Genomic DNA, 10,025 nt, shown 5'->3' with positions numbered 1-10,025 from the left:
CAAATCTTTGTGATTTTGTTGCTCTCTGGCTCCAGTCATGTTAGCCTGCGATGGCGTGGACACCCTCATTACAACTACATTTTCTGCTGCAGTATTTGGAAAGGTGATATACTGTCCAGTGAGTGAAATGAAAAGGGTACCTGTGAAATATGTGCCATCAGTTGGCTCATAGTTGGCTGAGATATTCCCCACCTGTCTCCTGTGTCTCACTGCCTGTCGCTGATGGGACGGCTTTTGTGCACTTTGTTGAGTCTCTTCAAAATCATGGAGAAGTTTCTGACACGTAAACAAATCTACTGATCCAATGATTCAAACTAATTTATGGAACAATAAACAGCTGGTGGAGTTTACAGGGACAACATGTACTGCTGTCCACCAGGACATTCCAACCAAGGTGAGGGTCAGTCCACCAATCCAGGGAAAACTAATGAAAGACCCACTCACAGCCAATGTAGAAAATCTGATATGACACTCACACAGAAAACTAAAGATAAAGGTGCAAACACAGCAGACACTCAACCTTCTGCACCGAGCTCTGGTCCTGGACAAAGACAGGAGACACTCATTGAGGTTAACTAACTTTAAAAAATGACCCGCAAGAAACCTCTTAGGACCCAGCACTGTCAAAAACCTGTCTGCACTGCAAGAAAGCAACACAAGTAACAATTACACACTCACAAGAGGCACTAAATGGGTGATGAAGAATGATCTTACATGTTTTATCTACACAGTAACTTCAGTAACACACTGAAAAGCATGAAGGTAAAGGTTTAGCGTGCTTCATCCAACTCAAAAAGAATAAGGCCAATCCAGTGCTCTCAGAGGAGAGACTTCAGATATATTGTTCAAAGTGTACCGGAGCACAAGGACTTAAGGCAAAAAACTTTACTAAATGATGACTGTTTCAATGGCAAACTCTGATGAAGACAGATGAAATAAGAATAATGCCTGTCATTTAATAAAGTTTGTTGCCTTAAGTCTGTGTGCTCCAGTATTCTCTGGACAATATCTCTGAAGTCTCTTCAGCAGTTGTGCAGTGTGTCAGGCATCATGGCAGACTAGGAAATGTTCAAGGAAAGACGTGACCACACTGCAGTCAATCATCACAACCCTGTAGGGGATCCACAGTGCATTAAAAAAGTAGCTCAATTAAATACTTTAAATTAACTCCCACCACAGACTCGAGGGATGAGGGGCAGTGACTTTCACAGCCACAGGATGTCTGGTGTATATTGAGAAGCATAAAGGAATCTAAGGAGCCCCATCAGACATGAGGTGGGCTGACCTTTACACAGTGGAGCAGATAAGCTTGTACATGAAGGTATTGTGCATTTTACGACTAAAGCATGAAGCTCTCTCCAAAGTTTCTATAAACCATGAAGTTTATTTTCAGATGGAGACTTTTCCGATTTGACCTCTGGAACTAGCAACCCGTTCCCATAAAGGCAGTACACATTAATTATGTTTGACAGCATTGTAAACTGTTAAAGTAAAGTAAAGTAAAGTAAAGTAATGTAAAGTAAAGTAAAGTTGCGTAAAGTTACGTAAAGTAAAGTAATGTAAAGTAAAGTAAAGAAAAGTTACGTAAAGTAAAGTAAAGTTACGTAAAGTAAAGTAAAGTAACGTAAAGTTACGTAAAGTAAAGTAAAGTAATGTAAAGTAAAGTAACATAACGTAACGTAAAGTAAAGTAAAGTAACGTAATGTAAAGCAAAGTAAAGTAACGTAACGTAGCGTAAAGTAAAGTAAAAGAGGTAAATTTGTGTTTGACTGAGCAATACTGTTGTCATGTTGACATGACCCGCCCACGATGACATCATTGTTGTTGTGTGAGCAGTCTCAGCAGCTTAGGGACATTGTTATTGTAGTCTCACGATCGGTCTTGGTCCTGACACCGGTCTCAAGACCTCGATTTGAAGGTCTCCTTCTCAGCTGGCATTGACTGCATATTTACATGACCTTGTCTGAGTCCATTAGCTGACGCCAAGACGACAGCTAGTCTTCCTTAATAATATTCTTAGTAATATTTAATAGAGCACAACATTACAATGCAATGAAATTAGATTCCAACAGTTATGCAGCAGTAGTGTGAACTTCTTAGAGGAACAAGTGGTGTTCAGGGTTGCTGAGGGTGGTTCTGCCATCAAACTCAACAGGTAATTGTGGGAAATGTAGTGTACTGAAGACCGTTTGCTCAGTGTTGCTTGACCGAGTATTTCTAACTGTTTCTAACTCTTCTAAATGAATGCAGTGCTGAGGTCAATGACCTTGCAAGGCCACCAGAGGTCAGGCACAGTTTAACTCCACATCTGTAATGAAACGTTCATGTTCTATAAAATGCATTGGTTTGTCTATCTCCTCCAGTAATTAGGTTAACCAATCACACTTGGTCAGACCTGCAACATTTATGTACTGATGGTCATCACATCGATTACCAGACTGCAAGCATGTATTGTTCTGCCTTCTAACTTCATTATCACTTTTGAACATCTTCATTGACAGGTCAGCTTTGCTTTGTTGTGATTAAACTGTAACCCAAGATCCTGAGAACTTTTAGGTCCTCTTGTCTATGTTGGATTAAGAGTTACCTCCAGACTGTTGTGCTCCTCCAATGAATGGCACTTGGCTCTGTTGTCCCTCTCTACCTTCCAAAACCTCCTGAAGACCTCCAGCTCTCCAGAGAGGACCTCCTCTCCAACACTACCAACAACTGGACATGATACATCTATCCCTGTAGTACTGTCACTTAATTCTATGAGTGTAGTACGTGCTGCACTAACATGTCCTTGTCCCTGTACCTTGATTGTTTGTCACTTTGGATGAAAGAGTCAGCTGAATCATGGAAGCAGTTGACAAAACAACCTCAACTTTGAATCACATTTCATCGTTTTAATAAATCACAGAACTCTGTAAGAGTTGTAAGTAGATGATACTGTTTCTTCTCAGACAACGAAAGTAATAATCAGAGAAGCTTTCATACATTTTTAATTATGAATAATCAGCAACAAAATGAAACACAGGATGTGAGCAAGCTTTACAGCATTAGGAAGTCAGTGATGTTACATGTTTGAACAGGATTCAGATGTAAACCTGTCCTGCACTTCTCCCGTTACAGTAACAAATGATTGAATTCAATGAGCGTGTCTCTTTTTAAAGTGCAGCTGCTTCAAACTCATCCCGTGGCTCTAATTTATGGAGATCCCTGACAGCGTCCCCCCGGGCTCAGGCTGCTTTCAAACCCTCCCTCAGTCTGTCTGTTATTATTTACCGACATACAAGCGTTCATACTGAGCTGCTCAACTTTATCATGTTTATATATCTCATTCAAGAAGAAGCTGAAGAGCGGGAAGAGGAATTCTCCTCCTCAGTTTTATCTCATTGCTTTTGCATTGTGACACCTGAAACACAAATTTAGAATTTCAAAGCTTACGGTGCCTGAGTTACATAAACCCTGTGGACATATGATAAAATGAGATATATTATTATTATTACAGGCTTTTGGTGGTGTACTGGCCCACAGTGCTTAGGGGACAGTTTTCATTGGTGTCTCTACTGGGAAATAAGTAGTGGTTCGACTGTACCAGACTGCTGCCTCATATTGGCCTTTAATAGAAAACAGGATGTTGACCAATTAATGCCTCCCACCTGCATGTGAGGGACCCTCACAGAGGCCGACTCTTCTCTCCACAGCTCCAGAGTTGTCAGTCTAAAAACCTTCAATAAAGAGCGCCCTAATAGACTTTCATTAAAGCGGGTTTACAGGGGAGAGCTGCAGCATCTCAGTGCAGGGGGAAGTAAGTCAACCCACCAAGAGATGCTGGCTCCAGACCTCCACTGTCAGGCACCTACCTCCACTGTCACGCACCTCCACTGTCAGGCCTGGAAATGAACGGGATACATTTCAAAATAAAACTGAAGATCTCCACTGCCAGGCCCCTCCACTGTCAGGCCCGGAAATGAACGGGATACAGTTCAAAATAAAATTGCAGACCTACACTGTCAGGCCCGTAAATGCAAGGGATACATTTCAAAATAAAATCGTGAATTTGTGAATGCACTTCCAGTTGAATTGTTTTCCTCACAAATGAATTAATTAGTAAACAATGACATAAAATCTTTCAATTCCCGGTCTATTGTATGTATTGTTTTTATAGTAAACTTTTGTTTGGTCAGTGCACATTTTCTCTTAAGCTATTACTCATATATATATATATATATATATAGATACTTTATTCAGAAAACCCTCATGTCACATTTACATTTCAGGATCTGGTTATAGACACTGATTAAATGTTAAATATAAATATTTCAATATTTATCATCACAGTAACAGTGTTACACACATTAGTAGCTGTAAACACTCAGCATTAGAAAAATACATACGTTGGTTTGGTGCTTACGTAAGGAGTAAACATTTATAATCATCACTTTAAAAGTTACATACGTTGTTTTTGGTGCCTGTTTGTTTCCCAGATATATTAGTGTGTGTGTGTGAATGGGTGTATAAGAGACATTAACTTAAAGAACTTTGCAGAAAGGCGCTTTATGAGGTTCAGTCCATTTCCTTGTATTAGTGTATGGGCAGATCTGCCACATCCAATATGGCGGACGCGTTAACGTAACGCAGCAAAGGACCAACCTACTCAGTGAGGCATCTGAAAATCATTTTCATCTGAAAATGAAAATGACCCTCTCAAAATGTCCTCTCCACCTCCCCACCCCCCAAAAAACGTCATCACTTCCGGGCCTGACAGTGGAGGTGCGTGACAGTGGAGGTCTGCAGCCAGGTGCCTCTCCAACCCACAGCACTCCTACATCTTCAAAGCTGGACATTTGCTGAGAGCAAATCTGACATTGGACAACAAAAAAAGGACGACCACAAACGTATGCCTCAAACACCTTGGTGATCTATTCCCTATGATTGTAATTTCAGCAGACAGCCTGCATGATGCTGCAAGCACCCCTCAGTTGTGTCACAAAATGTTTGTACCGTGGAGTCGAGTTCTGGGAGAGAGGTCTCTTGTTTTTTATTCCTAAGCCAAAGTCTTATCTAATGAGCATATTTTTAGATGAGGTTCAAGAGTCATCGCAGAGAGTTTTGACATTGCTCTGTCAGAGCAGAACAGCGTCTCTCTGGCACGCTGAGCAGAATGCAGATGCCCTTTCTCTCACTTATTCCTATTCCCTCGTGGATCTGACCTGAAAAGGTTAGGCCACTATTCCGTAAAAGTCAAGCCGCCGCTCAGTGTTGTAGTTTTCATGAAAAAATGACATTTGGCTTGACATGATTTTTTTTTTCCAACTCTCGTAGTTTATATACTTGCTTTTCCACACAGTCTGTGTGTGTGTGTGTGTGTGTGTGTGTCAGTGGCGTTCATGATAATGTAAAACAGAATTTCTTCCTCTCTGCCCTGAAACCTTGTTTTGAACAGAGCTATTCGTGACATTTTGTCTGTCCGCAGAGGCCGGTCCGCTCTCTAATTAGCTGTCACATCACTGTGTTTAATCTTAGTAATAAAACCATCAACAACTATTCAGTGTTGTAAGGACTGTGCGGTGATCAAAAGAGATTAAAATGAGGATAATTGATTTTACTGTTGTCTTTTTACGAGAGGTGAAAATATTGCAACTACTACTGCTGCATTTGGACCGAGCATAGTGGAGTAGTTTATTTTATTAAAGACCACTTTAATGTGTCAGGACCCTGGCCAGGACTTTTAAGGAGTCGCTGGGATTCTTCACTGGTCTGTAAATCCGAGTAACCATGCAACAGTTTACTAAAACGCGTTTTAAGCTGTTCTCACCAAAAACACAAATTGTAAATGACTGTACTTATAAACAAGTGGATGCAAATAGATGCAAATTTAGACCGCACACTGAGTCAAAGAGGTTTTTCTTTTTTTTTTATGCTGACGCTTCATGACTCCACTTCATAATTGTACGGAGATGAGTGGACAAAAGAGAGAGAGAGACCCGAGGAAAATACCAAGAGCTGGAGCTTGTGATCAGACACACTCTGCACACACACGCTTCTTCATGGAAATACTGAAGTTTGAATCATTGATATCGCGTGAATGAATGTTTAACGGAGAGAATGTGACTCCTGTCGCAGTGAACTAGAGAGGAGATGCATCACTCTGTTGGCGTTGTGTGGGCCTGTTGAGCCGCATTTTGTAATAACGGTGCATTTTGTAATAAACGTCCAAAATGTAATTAATTCTAACACATTCATTTTGTAATAAAGCCGCATTTTGTAATAACGGTGCATTTTGTAATAAACGTCCAAAATGTAATTCATTCTAACACATTCATTTTGTAATAAAGCCGCATTTTGTAATAAACTGCCGCATTTTGTAATAAACTGCCCCAACGCATTTTGTAATAAATTTTGCCGCATTATGTAATAAGTTATTACATTTTGACAAGATTATTACAAAATGCAATTGCAACTTTTTTATTTTCTAGGAAATGTAATAACATGGTGCATTATGTAATAACAATTCTAAAGCATAGTTTATTTGTTTGTTAATTGTATTTTATTTTACTTTAAAGTATTTGTAAAAGCTAGGCCTATTATTAGTATCACTGTATTAGCCTAGTAGCAGTACTTAGCAATTACTATCAGTACACTATTCAAAGGTTGCATTAACAGAGAATATTATGTAAATTGCAGATTTTTTGCATTTTGTAATAATCTTGTCAAAATGTAATAACTTATTACATAATGCGGCAAAATTTATTACAAAATGCGTTGGGGCAGTTTATTACAAAATGCGGCAGTTTATTACAAAATGCGGCTTTATTACAAAATGAAATGAAAAAGTTATTACATTTTGGACGTTTATTACAAAATGCGCCGTTATTACAAAATGCGGCTCAACAGGGCCATACTGTAGAAACTCACAGTTGGACAGAATGAAGGTCTTTCGCTCACACCGCACTCTACAGCAACGTTTGATTTTGACCTGTCTCATTTACATACTCTCATAATTATCGTTCAAATTGACAGCTGATATATAACTGATATAACTCTGTCAGCACCAAAATGCAGTAAAATGCTCAGCACTTAAAGGGGAACAGCGCTGCATCTCCAGCAGGCTGAGGTGGAGTTCACTAAGAGCGGTTCGTCATATGATCGCTCTATTTTAGCCAGTATTGATCCATTTAAATGTGCCCCTAGGATCAGTTTGGATATCTTTAGTTTGAGCACATTTCTAGACAACAAAGTAATGATTCGGACACAGAAGACGTCCCATGTCTGACCAGCAGTCAACATATTTGTTCTAACCAGGAACAAAATCTTTTCTTTTCCAAATCTTGCCAAAGGAAACACACAAATATACAAATGTTATTTTTTCTAGGTCATGTTGATCATTTTCAAAGGTACTGACAATCACTGTATCCCGATGAAAGGGAGCCAGATCAGAAAAGATGGCCCAGCTGAATGTAATTGGAAGCTATTTTGCCATTTAGTTTGACATTTTCAGCGCTGTTAGATGAGACATTTGGACTTATGATGGTCGGAAAAGTACAGGTGTTGCTAATAACACAAACAACGGCTCTTGTGTTCAGGTTGTTCAGTAAGTCATGACAGTGTAACAGTTACTAGGAGCCTGAAGCAGCAAAAAGGAATTGAGCCCACTCGCTCACTTCAATATTTACACCTATGCTTTTCATAGTGTTACTTGTCAAAATGTCTGCTGGGAAAACAACCTGTTCGGTGGCAGCAGATGTCTCAGAGACACATATCTGAAAACATGGGTAAATAAAACGATGTGTTAGAATGTTGTGTTTTGGGGACATTTTCCATCGAAAGGTTGACTTTTATTACCGTTCAAACGTTTGGAATCTTGAATCTTGAAACCTTGATTGAGCACAGTAAGGTGGCTCACAGGACTACTATGTACTAATATGGCCTTTCATAGTTTTTGGTTGTAGAAAGACCTCTTTAGAAATGTAAAGTTTTGCAAAAGGAGTAATATTTTGTACATGGAGAACAGAACGATGTACGGCAGTTCAATCAGACTGAAAACTGAAAGGGTACAAAGAGACAAAGAAGCTCTAAACAGAAAGAATAAAAAGAAATCTGCAGCCGTTGGTCAAGAAAACGGGAAGCTGAGCATCAAAACTTGCAAATCTGATCATTCAGTGTCAAGTTCACACTAATGAATGTAGCAGAATTAACAGACGTGCTGCTTTTGAAATGTTCTGAGTGTTTACTGCAGAGGTCCAAAGAAAAACGGGTTCCCGAAATATTTAGAGCCCCATTACACTGCTGCGGTTCATTGGTGATAATGGCTCACTGACACTTTTCTTCATGAAAACAAATTCAGAATGTGTGTACTGGGTGGAAAAGGTAACAAGAGTATTCTAACAGTATTCTCCCGTCATGCAACACCGACCCAATCATTGAATTCTTCTTCCTCAAATATAAATGATACATTTGGTGGCTGAAGAAAGAAGAAATATCAATATAACTGGTATAATCTATTTATGTTACTTGTTACACATTTTTTCAATATTTACAGAGATTTTATGGCATAGAATGAAATTACTGGTGCAGAAAATGACTAGATCCTATGAGATTCTCTCCACTGGCAGATTTGGGAGAAAATCAAATTGCATTTGATTTGGATGGAGATTGTTCAGTGCAGCAGCTGCATGGATGTTGTCTCAACATTCACTTTGAACACAGCTGCAGGCCGTGCTATCAACATCTAATCCAGGCGAGCCATGTTAGCTGAGAATAGCTGGAACTTCATCCTTCACAGAGGGTTAGACGTCAGCGATTAGAAATCAGAGGGAGAAAGGTGACGTCTTCTTTTAGGATCGCCATGGACGTGAATGCCATGCATACATTTGTCTGTGTTGGGGAGCGTTTGTGCATGTGTTGCTTGTCTGTGTAGGGGGCATGCGGTGCAGAATGCGTGTGAGCATGCTGGATTACATCTGATGCGTTGGTGTGTCCTCTGTGACAGCAGAGCACTTCTTCGGAGGGGGGAGAGCTTGGGGGCAGGAGACGTGTAGTACCACCTGTTGTCATTTGGGGGAGCAGTTGCTCTGCAGCAGCTGCTCCTGGATCTGCTTGTTATTCTGCTCTCTAACACAATCCAAAAAGAACCTTGCTCTGAAATAGATGTGCTTTAGTCCCGTCAACCGCTGTAATACAATCACTTACCTAAGAGATGTTACCGATATCCATCTATGCAGTGGATAGGGGGCTGATTTTGCAGCCGACATAAAACATCCCATAGTCGCTGTTGCTATAGTGATCCTCCACATGTCTAGCCCAGGACCCCTGCATGCTGCCAGAGCCACGCTTTGTCAAGGTGGATGGATTTGCAAGCAACAAAATAAATGATGGTTGACGTAAAAGGGCGGTTATGTCACAGCTGGCGAAGGGGAGGTTTGGGGTTATCAGGAGGAAAAGGCTGCCGTGGCGTCGTGCTCATGATCCTGTAAAAGAGGTCATCCGTCTTTTTTTTGTGTGTGTTTTCTGCCTCTATTTTCAGCCTTCTCCTCAACGCTGATCGAGGTAGTTATCACCCGGGGATTATACAGCAACTTGATCCATTATTCATGACTCAGCAAAAGTAATAACACTTCCTCCTAGGGCAAAGCAACCAATTCCTCTTTTTTTTTAGGGTGTTTATATTCCCAGCGGACTCCATTATGAGTTATGAACCATAATGTACTGTAAAAACGTAAAGGTGGGAAGCTGCGCGCTGTGATAAAGTGTGAATTCCAGCCGTTTGCTGCTTGGCCTGGTGAGTGGTGAGCGTTCTGGTTAGCAATCAGTTCAGGCCGCACAACTCACCGCTGCCAGAGTGCCTATTTGTTGTGCACTGTGGTGTGAAACAAGCTTTCACACCTTCAGGAGTGATACCCTTCTTCGTTTTAAATGTCCCCCCTGGAATTTCACTGGAGACAGAAGGACTGTCAGGACAATAAGGAGGGAAAGTTTGACCCTCAGAATGTTTCTAATCCGATCAGGCTACTGCAGCGTGTTTGACTGCAGATGCATTG

This window comes from Larimichthys crocea, chromosome XIX (assembly GCF_000972845.2).
Source record: "Larimichthys crocea isolate SSNF chromosome XIX, L_crocea_2.0, whole genome shotgun sequence".
NCBI classification, from domain to species: Eukaryota; Metazoa; Chordata; class Actinopteri; family Sciaenidae; genus Larimichthys; species Larimichthys crocea.
The sequence above is the reverse complement of the archived record's forward strand: the minus strand, read 5'-3'. Positions refer to the sequence as shown.